The 14,026-nt window shown below is 41.5% G+C and overlaps 1 long non-coding RNA gene across 1 annotated transcript in view; it reads right to left on the reverse strand.

Annotated features, from left to right (window-relative positions):
* Positions 1-1,182: 1,182 nt before the first annotated feature.
* Positions 1,183-14,026, reverse strand: part of LOC146058822 (uncharacterized) — a 36,008-nt gene continuing 23,164 nt past the window's right edge. Inside the window, exons 3-4 of the long non-coding RNA XR_014469975.1 lie at positions 5,749-5,839; positions 1,183-1,437 (exon numbers count right to left, since the gene is read on the reverse strand). This is a non-coding gene — a long non-coding RNA (uncharacterized LOC146058822). The remainder of the gene's footprint in view (positions 1,438-5,748; positions 5,840-14,026) is intronic.

Genomic DNA, 14,026 nt, shown 5'->3' on the forward strand with positions numbered 1-14,026 from the left:
GTTCTATATAGAGCACCAAACAGTGAGTGTACAGTATATTACTTTTACAGTAGATAACGGTGCAGGATGGTGAACAGCTTGATGCAGGTAATGACTGGTGTCTCTCTAAGCAGGAGGAATCTTTCTCCTACCATGTCACCTCCACAAAGTCTCTTATAGCATACCTCCCGACATGACCCCCTCCAGGAGTGACAGATTACTCTATTCCTTCCAGATTACTCTACTCCTCTTAATTTTTGATTGCCATCACCTGTTTTGAACAGGTTAATTGATATGAAAGGTAGTTGAACACGGGTGATGGTAATCACATATTAAAGGGAAGTCAGGAATAGGGCAGTCTGTCCCTCCTGGAGAGGGTCATATTGGAGGTATGCTGAAAGTATGAAAAAATTATCTACAGATAACTACAATCACATGACATGCATTGAATAATGCAACAGCCTTATTAGCGGTATTCCTAAGAAAAGACTCTCACCGCTATATTCATTTTAAATGCAGCTGTGTGGCTGATCTTATCTAGATGTTCAACGTCTGCTGATCCACTCTGTCAGTCCTTCCATCGGTTGCTTGTATTTTACCATATTCATTATACAACTCTTCTACTCACATTCAAGGCCATTAACCTAACTACAACATCTCTTTGCTTATATCAAAATATATCCCCACCAGACCTCTCCGCTCTGCACAAGATCTGCAGATGTCATCCACACTCATTACTAGATCCCATTCATAATTGCAGGATATTTGTTGGCAAGCACCAAGACTTACCTTTAACCTTCAAACTTTCAAGCGTTCTCTGTATAACTCACCTCTTAAGGCAAGCCTATCATATTCCAAACCCCCCACATAACCTCAATTAGCAGTCATATCTAATCCCATCAGGAATGTCTTGAAATCTGGTGGGGCTGCCATGCTATGGAATTATATCCTTATGTAGACCTCCTATTATTCTTATAGATTGTAAGTTTGTGAGCAGGGCCCTCCTACCTCTATGTCGGCTTATTACTACCAAGTTGTTTTATCTCTGTTTCCTATTGTAAAGTGCAATATAATTTGCTGCACTATATAAGAAACTAAATAAATAACATGCTACAAGACAGTACATCAGACAGGATGACAGACTTCCCTTGGTCCTAATGACCAGCATGTATGCATCAAACAAATGAAAACCACGCAATGCTGTGTTAGTTATGTTCATGTTTTATAGATCAAATTATCAGAATCAAAACATTTCCAAATATGTTACAGAACAATCATATAGAAATGTATGTATATAATTATTAAAAATGGCCGATTTAACCTTGTGCTACGTGCTTAGCAATTGACATAACTTTTTTAAGGATGTCAGCAAATCCCCTCTCATCCCTTATTTCTCCATTGTCAGCGTTGTCCTGCTGTATCTCCCTTTCTTGATTCTCATGGTTGCTTTCATCCTCCCTACACCAAAGAGAAAAATTGTAATGTCAGCAACTGCAATATTAGTAAATCAAAAAGTAATCCATGATTAGTGATTTCTGAGTGAAATTATTTTATAGTGAAGTGCCTCTTGTATCACCAGACACTAAAAAGAATAGAATAGAATCAACATTATTGGCCATGTGTGCTTGCGCAAAAAGGGGGGGGGGGGAGTTACAGTGCAGTATCAAGCGGGGATGAAAAATGGGGGGGGGCGGGGAGAGATATTACATACATTCCATTGATACATTATACACATTACATTGAGAGCATTTAGACATCACTTTCGGGGATCACATGCCCGCCGAGCTGCACAGCGCCTATGCAGCCACCAGTGGCGCCACTGGTCATTGCAGCAGCCAGGTATGTTGCAATATAAGCAGGGACAGTACAGTTATAACACCGGGAACACGTACCTGCGGAGCTGCACTGTGCCTAGGCAGCAGTCAGCGGCACCACTGGTCATTGCAGCAGCCGGGTAGGTAATAATACAAGCAGAGACAGTACACACAGGGAACACACACCCGCCTTAGACTTTTAAAGTTACAAATTTGATGAAAAGCAGTGAGACACAATAACCACCCTACTAGCACAGTATTACAGTACATAGACACAGTCATGTCCATCCTCAGAAATGAGCTATTTGTCATTATTCACTCAGAAGTCACAATCAGACCCATTGCCGCTCATTACATCCTCTGTGAATCTAATGGTAATTTATATTCCAACTTATTTATTACCCATTTCACCCAGGTGTGGCTCATTAGGTTGACAAGGTCTAGGTCAACAATATCTATGTCAACATATATCTACTTTATGTCAACACGAAAAGATAGACATGCACATGATTGACACTGAAAAAAAGGTTAACACAAGCAACATGTGGACATATGTAAATGTCAACACCTGAGAGCATGTTTCCCCAATTAGTGTACTGCATCATCTATCATGATTTACTTCAGTTGCCTCACTTCATTATTGCTGCTCTTGGCACTCGCTATCGTAACTAGGGTGGCCAATCCCGGGATCGGGATTGGCAAGATCCCGGGATTTGGCCCTAAAAAGTCCGGGATTTCAATCCCGGGATTTCGGTATTAGACTGCGCATGTCAGCTCAGACGCTGCCTTGCTGTTCCAGACCCCTGCGTGTGCCCTGCGCAGCGTGACGGTCACGCTGCGCAGGCCACACACGCCGCCCACACTGCTGTCAGTGTCACTCCTCCTGGCCGCCCGGCCCCACCTCTTCTCCTGCGCCGGCCCGCCCGCGCCTTCCTCCCGCTGCAGTGCTGATGAGGAGGTGCACGAGCCCGACGGCACCATGCACCTCAGAACCTACTCCACTCCCGGCCGCCCGCCCGCCCGCCTGCCAATGTAAGTAAATCTGCAGGTCGGCCGGTGTGGGGGTGGGTATTGGGCACACGCCAGCAAACTAAGGATGCCAATCCTGGGATCCCGGGAATCCCGGGATTGAGCATTTTTCAATCCTGGGATTGAAAAAATGCCCCGGGATTGGCATCCCTAATCGTAACTTATCATAGTCCACGTGTGGAAAGTGTGGAAAATTGGAAAACATTGAAAAAATCATAAAATAATCCAATAAAACTTTTAATTTGTTGACCATTGCCATTCGGCATTGTTGCCTTTTTGACCGTATCCATATATACAGATGTAGCTATGCTCATCGTGGCTCTCATGTTCACCCATCTGGTATGCCTTATTGCAGCCATGACTCAGCACGTCAGGCTATGGCAGAGTGCAGCTAATGTTAGGTTAAAGGCCTTGGGTGTGCACATGCATCTCAGCATACGTGTCGCACCTGTGCCATGTCGGAACCATGATGAGCATGGTTAATGTACATACTGTATATATGTCAACCATATGGTTTGGAACTATTGATTGTCAACCAAGACCTTGTCTATCTGACACCCTCTGTCTCCCTCCCATATTATATTTTCCAATCCATACTTAAAATGTAACCTAAGATATTGGCTGAGTGGTAATAATGCTTTTCTAGTAGCATTAAATTCCTAATATACTATTAAAGCCACGTTTTTAATGGAAGCTTGCATACTGACTGACACTGAACAGGCCTGGATTTCCCACAATGTGCCTGCATAGGACCCAGGTGGCCCCAAATAGCACCTTCATATTCTGTCCATGATCCATCACAGAGGCTGGCTGCTATATAAATGTTTTACAAAGGCTGAGTAATGTGGATCAGACTAATATTACTATAACACATATACTGGCACTGAGCTCCATTACTGTGCCTCTAAAAAACATCCCCAGAGAAGCGCTGTAGATATGTCTTGTGGACCCACCTGGTGTGGTATAGGGGTCCGATAGTCGGGATTCCGACAGTCATTATCCCGACTTGCCTGGACACAGACAGCATGGTGAGTGCAACTAAGCCCCTTGTGGGCACGGTGGCTCGCTGAGCGAGCCACCTATTCTACTCTCCCTCTGTGGGGGTCGTGGACCCCCACGAGAGAAAATATCCGACGGCTGTCGGGAACCCGGCTGTCGGTGTTTTGACAGTCGGGATCCCGACGTTGGGTGAATGCCTGTTGGGATTCCGACTGTCAGGACCCCGTCCGGCACCCGACCCACCATGCACTCCCAAAGCCCCACAGCCTGTATTGCATTAGATGTCTGGCAGCCATCCAGCCAGTCCAAATCCCAGCATAGAAGCAGTTTCCACTACCAGCATGGCAGGACTGGTTCACCTGGAACATGAGACATTTCCTGCTGGATCGGCCTCTGATCTCTGCACACTACACAGCAGTTGGATATCATCAGGTAAACTCTCCTTACAAATACAAGTTGGAGAGTTTCTGAGGTGTGTGCCCCTTATATATAGTTGCCAACCCATGGTCTCTATTTGTCTTAGAATGAGCATGAGAAGATCTTACAATCTTCTCTCTTTGTGCTTGCTTTTCTACATTACCCCAGAAGCTGTGCAAATGAATTACTCACTGGGTTGTATACCAATACAATATACTGTAAGACAGGCATGTCCAAACTGTGGCCCTCCAGCTGTTGTGAAACTACACATCCCAGCATGCCTTGCCATAGTTTTAGCATTCCCTAACAGCAAAACTGTAGCAAGGCATGATGGGACTTGTAGTTTCACAGCAGCTGGAGGGCCATAGTTTGGACATGCCTGCTGTAAGGTGTTTGTTATCTCTGTTGGTATCATGTGATCCAAACCTACAGCATATGAAATACCATGATTGGTAACCTTCTATAATTGTTTTTAATTCAGGGTTGCCATCCCTCCCGGAATGTCCGGAAGGGTCCCGGAAATTGGGTCCCCCTCCCGGCCCCCCGGAAAGGACGGCAACCCTCCCGCATTGTCCTACCTCTCCGGCGGAGAGGGGGTCCCTGGGGGGTTCCGTGGGTCAAATGACGCGATCGCGTCACTTAAACCCCGCTCCCCGCAGTGCATAAAATACTGGCATTGCATGGCAGGGGGCGTGGCTAAAATGACATGATTGCTCTAGCCACGCCCCTAAATGGCTCATCACAACCGTGGCTCCGCCCTTTTCCCTCCCTGCTTTGGGCCCGCCCCCCTGCCATACTGAGCTGGCTGCTCTCTCCCAGAAAGAGCAGCCAGAAAGTCGGCAACTATGTTTTAATTAGGAAGTAGATTGTTGTAAATTAATGGGCATATTTTGCTGCTATATTGCAAATGGCACCACTACTGAAGTAATGTGAAGAGGTACATGGTCAATATAATATAATGTGCTACCCGACAGTGTAATGTGATGTGCACCTTTACTGGTGTTATATGTAGAATATCACATATATCAGCAGCTGGTGTAATATATATTATGCTTTCTCTGTCTGGGAAAAGTGTTTTTTATTCCTGTTAGTGGCCTATATGGTGTTTTTTCCTATTGGGCAAATTGTTTTCTATTTATTCCTGTTGGGGACAATTTTTTATTTACCATTGTGTTTTTTTTTGCTTTTCTGTAATATAAGGCAGTCCTATGCACTCCTCATCTACCACAAAAATAAATCCTGCAGCAGTGAATCTCAAACTATGTGCCTAGGCACCCTGGGGTGCTGCAATGTTCTTGCAGGGGTGCCTCAGGTTGGTGGTCCAGGACCAAATCAAATTGTTTATGTTCAAAGTAATAGGAAAACTCAGTGCTAGTACTGTGTATGACTAAATATACAATAGTTGTGTAAGAAGTAGTAGCATGATGTCAACAAAATTATCTGAGCTTAAATGAAAATAAATGACATTTTTATAAATAAATAAGAACTGTTCAGTAATTTTATGACTTACTTTTCTGCTTTCCCAAGTTGTACAAGGCAGACAAGGGCCACAGCTGTCATCACTATTACCAATTTGGGCATCATCTTCAGAGTCTAAGAAGCTGTTCAATAACATACAATACAATTACTTTGTGTTTTCAGACATACTTTACAAGTTATTTCATCACATACTTTAATGATAGAATACTCTTTTGTGGACTTTGCAGTTTGATTTTAAAATGTTGAAAATCTGAAAATAAGCCAAAACTTACATACGCTGGAAAGATGTATGAAGCAATAATAAGGGAGGAGAAGTGATAAAGTGTCTGTGACTTTATCACTGGCCAATCAGCTCCCGACTGTTAAGATACAGGCTGGGTTTAAAAAGTGACAATTAGGAACTGATTGGCCGGGGATAAAGCAACAGTTACTTTATAACTTCTCCCTTATCACTGGTTCATTGTGTGTAATGCAGTAAGCATTGCATTTTGCTTTTACTAACACTGTATGCATGAAGTAAATAACAAAATACTTTTATTAAGAGCTGTACTTTGTATTGATAGGATTTCTGGTTTAAGATCTGGAGTCTTATTTGCAGATGAGTTGAATGCCGCATGCCCTCAGCAGTGCTGGGAAGGATCAGGTATGTACAGTATCCCTAAGAGTTGTAGTGGGATAAAAGCCCATAGGTTTTCTAGAGAGTAGCACCATACAGATGGAACCATGTTATTCAAGCAGCTAACAGTGCCATTCATTGTGCTATGGTGTAAATGAGGCGCGCATGTGTGTGAGACATTAGCGCACCCCATTTGTGGCAATGGACATGAGAACATGTGAGAAGTTAGCACGATCCTGTCCTGGTGAGAGGCATGCCTCGGTGCACCGGCTCAGCAAACAACCGTGGCTCCAACTGTTAGTTGCACAATTAATCCAATCCTTGGAATCTATCATATTCCAGTTCTTGGTGCATACACGGTAAGTGGCCAAATCTCTGAAAACTGCACTTTTTAAAGTATTGGAAACATATTTTATGAAATTTAAGAAGACTCTAGACAATACTGAAAAAAGGTAATTAGACATGCAAAAGCACAAGGTGAGATGCGTTAAAGAGGGTCCAAAAAAGTCAGTTCTATGAGTGAAAAGAGAAAAAGAGATGTTTTTTTTATTAGGAATTAAAATAGAGAATGAGATTCTTGTCAAATGAGACAAGGCAATTGGAGATCATGTAAAAAATAAGTTTTGCTCAACTGACACACTCCAGCCACATGATGTCTAGCATTGTCTTGCATTAGGAGGAACCCAGGGCCAACCGCACCAGCATATGGTCTCACAAGGGGTCTGAGGAGCTCATCTCGGTACCTAATAGCAGTCAGGCTACCTCTGGCGAGCACATGGAGGGCTGTGCAGGTCCCCAAAGAAATGCCACCCCACACCATTACTGACCCACTGCCAAACTGATCATGCTGGAGGATGTTGCAGGCAGCAGAGCGTTCTCCTTGGCGTTTTCAGACTCTGTAACATCTGTCATGTGCTCAGTGTGAATCTGCTTTCATCTGTGAAGAGCACAGGGCGCCAGTGGCAAATTTGCCAATCTTGGTGTTTTCTGGCAAATGCCAATCATCCTGCACGGTGTTGGGCTTTAAGCCCAACCCCCACCTGTGGACTTTGGGCCCTCATACCACCCTCATGGAGTCAGTTTCTGCACACAGTTTGACACATGCACATTTGTGGCCTGCTAGAGGTCATTTTGCAGGGCTCTGGCAATGCTCCTCCTGTTACTCCTTGCACAAAGGCGGAGGTAGCAGTCCTGCTACTTTATTGTTGCCCTCCTATGGCCTCCTCCATGTCTCCTGATGTACTGGCCTGTCTACTGGTAGCACCTCCACTCTCTGGACACTATGCTGACAGACACAGCAAACCTTCTTGCCACAGCTCGAATTGATGTGCCAACCTGGATGAGCTACACTACCAAAACCACTTGTGACCAAAACATCAGCCAGAAAGCATAGGAGCTGAGAAGTGGTCTGTGGTCACCACTTGCAGAGCAACTCCTTTATTGGGGGTGTCTTGCTAATTGCCTATAATTTCCACTTGTTGTCTATTCCATTTGCACAACAGCATGTGAAATTGATTGTCAATCAGTGTTGCTTTGATTTCACAGAAGTGTGATTGACTTGGAGTTACAATATGTTGTTTAAGTGTTCCCTTTATTTTTCTGAGCAGTGTATAAGGCCATCAAATACGTACATGACCGGTTACAAATATGGACGGGTATGACATCGGAAAACACGAATAATAAAAATACAACTTCGTAAATTTATAGGAATTATCATTCCTATATTTCGTGTCGTATACAGCCAATCCTGTTCATATGGGGATCAGTAAATATTTTACGATTACAGAGTAATTTAATCAAGTGTACATATATAAATATAGAGCTCTGTAGTTGTAAAAGAGAGCGCCACACAACTGAAAGAATTCTTCCAGTTGTATGGCGCTCTCTTTTACAACTACAGAGCTCTATATTTATATATGTAGACTTGATTAAATTGCTCTCTAACCGTAAAATATTTACTAGTTCTTTATAAAGCAATTTCTAGGATTGCATTTGGGAGCATCCCTATATTATATTATTTTATAGTGTAATTTACTTTTATTTTGTTGGAACAAAGTCTATGGACGAGATGTACTAAGCCTTGAAAAGTGATAAAATAAAGAGTGATAAACAGCCAGCCAATCAGTTCTTAACTTTCATTTTTCAAACACAGCCTATGACATGGCAGGTAGGAGCTGATTGGCTGGCTGTTTATCACTTTCCATTTTATCACTTTTCAAGCTTAGTACATCTGGCCCTATACCTTTGCGCCTGATAGTTTTTGTTTCATATGGGGATCGACTGTATATGGCCAATATTAGTAAATTCCCCCTTGGTACCATAGGGTGAGGAATCAGTCCCAAGAAAAACTAAATGATAATGATAAATGTGGTGCAAGGTCTACACCACAAAACTTACCAGGAAAGATTAAAAGATCTTAACATCTATAGTTTGTAGCAGAGAAGGGAAAGTGGCACACAATAGAATATTTCAAATGGAATATAATATATAAAGGATATAATATATAGAATATAATATAATAGAATATAATATAATAAAGGATTTTAAAAAATATAGTTGGGAGACAAATGTTAAAACACAAGGACACATTCTAAAACTGTAAGGAGGGAGGTTCAAAGGAAACATTACTTTACAGAAAGGATAGTAGATAGCTGGAATAGATTCCCATCAGAGGTGCTAAGGCTAAGACAACAGCAATTTAAAGTTGCTTTAATACAAAGAATAGCTTCATAAAGAACTAAAGGGTAGATTTATTAAACTTGGTGAAGTGATAAACTGTCTGGTTTTTATCACCGGCCAATCAGCTCCTACCTGTGAAGTTACAGGCTTGGTTTGAAAAATTACAAGTAGGAGCTGATTGGCCGGTGATAAAAAACAGACAGTTTATCACTTCACCGAGTTTAATAAATCTACCCCTCAGGGGCAGAATTATTAAGCTCGGTGAAGTGATAATGTGGCTCGTACTTTATCACCAGCCAATCAGCTCCTGACTGTTAAGTTACAGGCTTGGTTTGAAAAATCACAGGTTGGAACTGATTGGCCGGTGATAAAAAAACAGACACTTTATCAATTCACAGAGCTTAATAAATCTACCCCTCTGTTCTCTATCAAACAGTATTGAGGCTACCAAGAGATAAAAATCACTTCATGTGCCAAGTGGTTATTTTCTCCTTACAATTTCTATGTTTCTATGACTACCCCCACTTGAAGTAACATTTGGACCAGTCCTTTTCTCTCTCCATACATACGGTTTAGGTGAGCTAATGATCACATTTGACTTCTAATATGATCTGTATGCTGATATCATATGGTAGCCGCGACCATGTTCCCGAAGCCGCGGCTACATTAGTAAAGACACTGACTTGATTATAAGCCAAGGTTGGCTTTTTCAGCAGAAAAGGGCTGAAAACCTCAGCTTATACTCCAGTATATATGGTACTTTGTTTTCTAAAGAGATCTATTGTTAATTAGTACTTTAAAGTCTGCATTATTGCTGCATTATAGAAACAACTCTTCTTGAGACTGCTCAGTATTTTTCCGCAGCCTTGGGATCACTATGTTACCAAACTTTGCCAGTCACTGACTTTTTTATATTAACTTTACAAGGTAAAGTCTTAGCTTTACATTAGATTTTTTTTTTGCTTCAATAAAGAAATTTATATACTGTATACTGGAAAATAAAATAATCATAGAAGAATAAAGATTTTTCAGTATTTGAAAAACAAAGATCTGTAAGAATATGAGCCATACTCACTTGTCTTTGTTGAAGTTAGCACAATCTTATTTTTACCCCAAGAGTGACAAATATACAGAATGTCAGCTTTTTATATTGTTGAGCTGAGAGTTATTCAACCTTTGGCTATTTGAGATAAACATGGCGTACACATCACATGCAGCTGGTGTGACACCAACATTGTAATATAAGCTTGTGATTTAACAGTTACAGTGAGAACCTGAGCCACATCCGGTTCTCACAGGATATTGTTGTGTACTCTATGTACAGATGGAGCCTTCCTCATCTTTGCAGTTTCTCCACCTAAATAGAGGATTTGTGCCCGCAGAATTTGTGCACAGACAAGCGCGTTAAGGTGCGTTGAAGCATGATATTATACACAGCATGCAATTCACATCTTCACAACTGGGTGGCTAATGATGCTGCACTAATACAGTACTGTAGAGTCAATAGTGGTGGATGGATCTACAGTACTGTACATTACAAGCTCTGGCCATAGGCGTGCGCACATTGAGTGTTAAGGGTGCACAGGCACCCCCTAATGATGTGCCCCCACCCCACACTTAGGGCCTTATTTTGGTTCATTCTTTCTGACAAAATCCTTCTTAGATGGACAAAACCATGTGCACTGCAGGGGGGCAGATGTAACATGTGCAGAGAGAATTAGATTTGGTGAGTAATTTTGTTTCTGTGCAGGGAAAATACTGACTGCTTTATTTTTACACTGCAATATAGATCTCACTTTATAGTAAAACCCCACCCAAATCTAATTCTCTCTGCACAAGTAACACCTGCCCCACCTGCAGTGCACATGGTTTTGCCCATCTAAGAAGGATTTTGTCAGAAAGAATGAACCAAAATAAGGCCATTATTGCTACTAGTAATACCAGCAATAACTTTTACCAAAGACTTTTGCTTTTTAGACCTGTATTCCATTAAAATAAGCACCCATCAATCAATTATGTGTGTTTTGCATTATTAATTGTATTACACCATTGTCATATCACTACATACCTGTGTCATCCAGATATGATTTTGACTTTATTTGCATGTACAGTTACACAGAGTAATTAGAAGATTAAAACTGAAATAGGCAGCAGATTATGGTGTGGCTGAGAGACGTTTTATATTGTAGTGCGTGCACACCTGATTGGCGGTGTTAGACATGCCCAATGGTGGTGTTAGACATGCCCAATAGGTGGTGCTAGGCACACCGCTTTGACAGTGCACCCCCTAATAAAATGTGCTGCGCACGCCTATGGCTCTGGCAAATGACCAGTGACAACTGTCATGTTACTGTATACCAGTGTTTTTCAACCACTGTGCCGTGGCACACTAGTGTGCCTTGCGCTGCTCTCAAGTGTGCCCCCAGATCTAGAGATGCCCAAACCAGTTTACAGCCACCACCGGTTCAATTGTTATTTACTGGTCTCTTCTTTTTATGTAAAGGGCCAATGTATTTTAGTTTTGTTACCTGTGGGGACCAGTGTGATTGTTTTTTTATATAAAAGGCCAATAGGTTTTTTTTTTTTTTTCCTGTGGGGGCCAATGTGTTTTTCCCTGTGGGGATCTCATGGTGTTCCTTGGCAATTTTAAAATCTTATTAAGTGTGCCACAAGGTAAAAAGGTTGAAAATCACTGCTGTATACTGTACACCCAGACAATGGTCAGATAGAGAGAGATAATAAAAAAAGAATAAATCAATAAATTAAAATAATGTATAGAGGTGCAAACAAACATGTTAAAGGAATGGTTCTCGGACATTTGGTTTATTTGTGCGCTTAGTTCCATAGCCAGTATAGCATAACCAAAACCATTAGGAAAGGATCATTGCTTACATTTACACATAAGCCTGTGTCTCTATTGCCTGGTGTTGTGGCCATGTTGTCAAAATTTCTGTACTCCACGCTTAGAGTCCCAGGTTCGATCCCTTTAATTTTCTTTTCTTCTTGACACTTCTTTTTTACATTTATACATTCAATATATTTCTGCACACAGGAAAAGAACTGTTTCCATAACTAACTGTTCTAGCATCTGCCACGCAAAATTTGTAGCACAGTGCTGCTCCCAACCAAAGTGAATGCACTATCAGACCTTCATTTACATACTGTGTTGTTAATTTATTGACTGTAAGCGGGCTTCCTTTTCTGTGAAAACAGCAGTTACCCAGGGGAGGGAGAAGGGGGAGAGAGGGTAACCAGTAAAGTTTAGAGCCACTATCAAAAATATTCTCTGTCAGCACCTAAAAGACACCAATACATTAATAAATAAAAATAGTTTACACAAATGCAAACCAATGTGTTAAAGAAATGGTAAATTGACATTAGGTATATGTGAGTGTCCAAGTCCTGTAGCTAGTAATTTTAGTATCCATGTAGGGATGCCATTGACCATTGATGATTCAAAATCATCGTTGGTTTATGGCCGATGTCAAATACTTTTGCCATCGATGGGGGAGAACCAGATGGTTTCCCTACTTCGATGGCACAGCAAAACCAATGTTTTACCTTTTTTTTTCAAAGTAGCTGGACACAGAGCATAGTTCCGCCCCCGACATCCAAGAAGCCACTCCCACATGTTTTGATTGGACCATTGATATATAAAACTATCAACGGTCACCCATTGTATAGTTTTACACTATCGATTTCCAGTTGCACTTTTGCCATTGATGGCAACTATTGATGGCAAAGGCACTGATGGCCATCCCTATATCCATGCAGCTTCTTGTTTATATAGATCCATAAAACAGTCACCTCTGTGACTTGTGGGTACGACATGTTCTAAACTGATTAGGGTAAGGCCCTTGGGGTCACTGCCATGTATTTCAGTGAAATGTTTAGGGACATTATGGTTTGTGCATTTATTTAAAATATTTCTCCATGGATACTAAAATTACAGTCGCTTGAACCCCAAGGCCTGAATGAAACAATTGACCTTGAGTTCATGTGAAGAATGTAGCAGTTTAAGTAATCTTTCAGCCAGTCTCCGATTGTCTTCATGAGCCTCTCTTTTCACTATATAACAGTATAAACTGCTTCCTTCCCCCTGGGAAATGTTGTATTGTCTGTGTGTTTTGTGTGTACATGCATGTACATGTCTTTGTGTGTGCATGTATGTAGACACCCATATATATATCCTGTGTAAATTCCATCAGTGATTTATCCATCTGTCTACATGGATTCGGTCAGTGCGGGGGGCGTGCGTACTGTACGTTAGAGCAAAGTTTTCCAGCTGCAAATATAGGTAGCCTTGCAAGCATATCTGAATTACCCCCTAAATACTGTAGAAGCTTGGAGTACCTACCGAATGGTAGGTCCCAATCATGCTTTTCCTGAGACAATGCCCATTTTTATCATTTGTTTATGGGTCTATTTAAAGTGTTCCACCAGGCAATATCTCTGGGGATAGTAAGTAGACATAGAAATACGATTCACCCCTAACAAGCGAAAAAGATTCTTCATTAGTTTACAGACATAAGTGGTACCCTGATGATCAGGACTTCTGTTTAGATTCCCAACTGGGTCTATAATAGTAATTCTTTGGCAATACTACTTGACTTCATATTACGTAGTGTAATGGCCTCTGGGTATTGGGTGGCATAGTCAACCACTACTAATATTTACTAATGCCCACAAGCAGATTTATCCACTGTACCTATCAAATTCAAGGGGAGCAAAGGGTTCCCATAATTCTGTCTGGTATTCTGTCTTTTGAAACTCTGGACATTCTTGACAATATTTCTTTAATGCCAGGCTAAAAGAACTTTAATTGTATACGATGAAGAGCTTTCTCCTCTCACAAATGAGCACCCCACAGATGAGTGTGAGCCACCCTCAATACCATCTGCTCATGTTTCCTGGGAACCAACAACTGTTCTACCCTTTTACCTTGCACATAAGCAATATGGAACAGTAAATAATTTTTCACAGCAAAATATGACACTTACAGTATACCCCTTTC

Source organism: Crinia signifera, chromosome 2 (assembly GCF_055691185.1).
Source record: "Crinia signifera chromosome 2, ASM5569118v1, whole genome shotgun sequence".
NCBI lineage: Eukaryota > Metazoa > Chordata > Amphibia > Anura > Myobatrachidae > Crinia > Crinia signifera.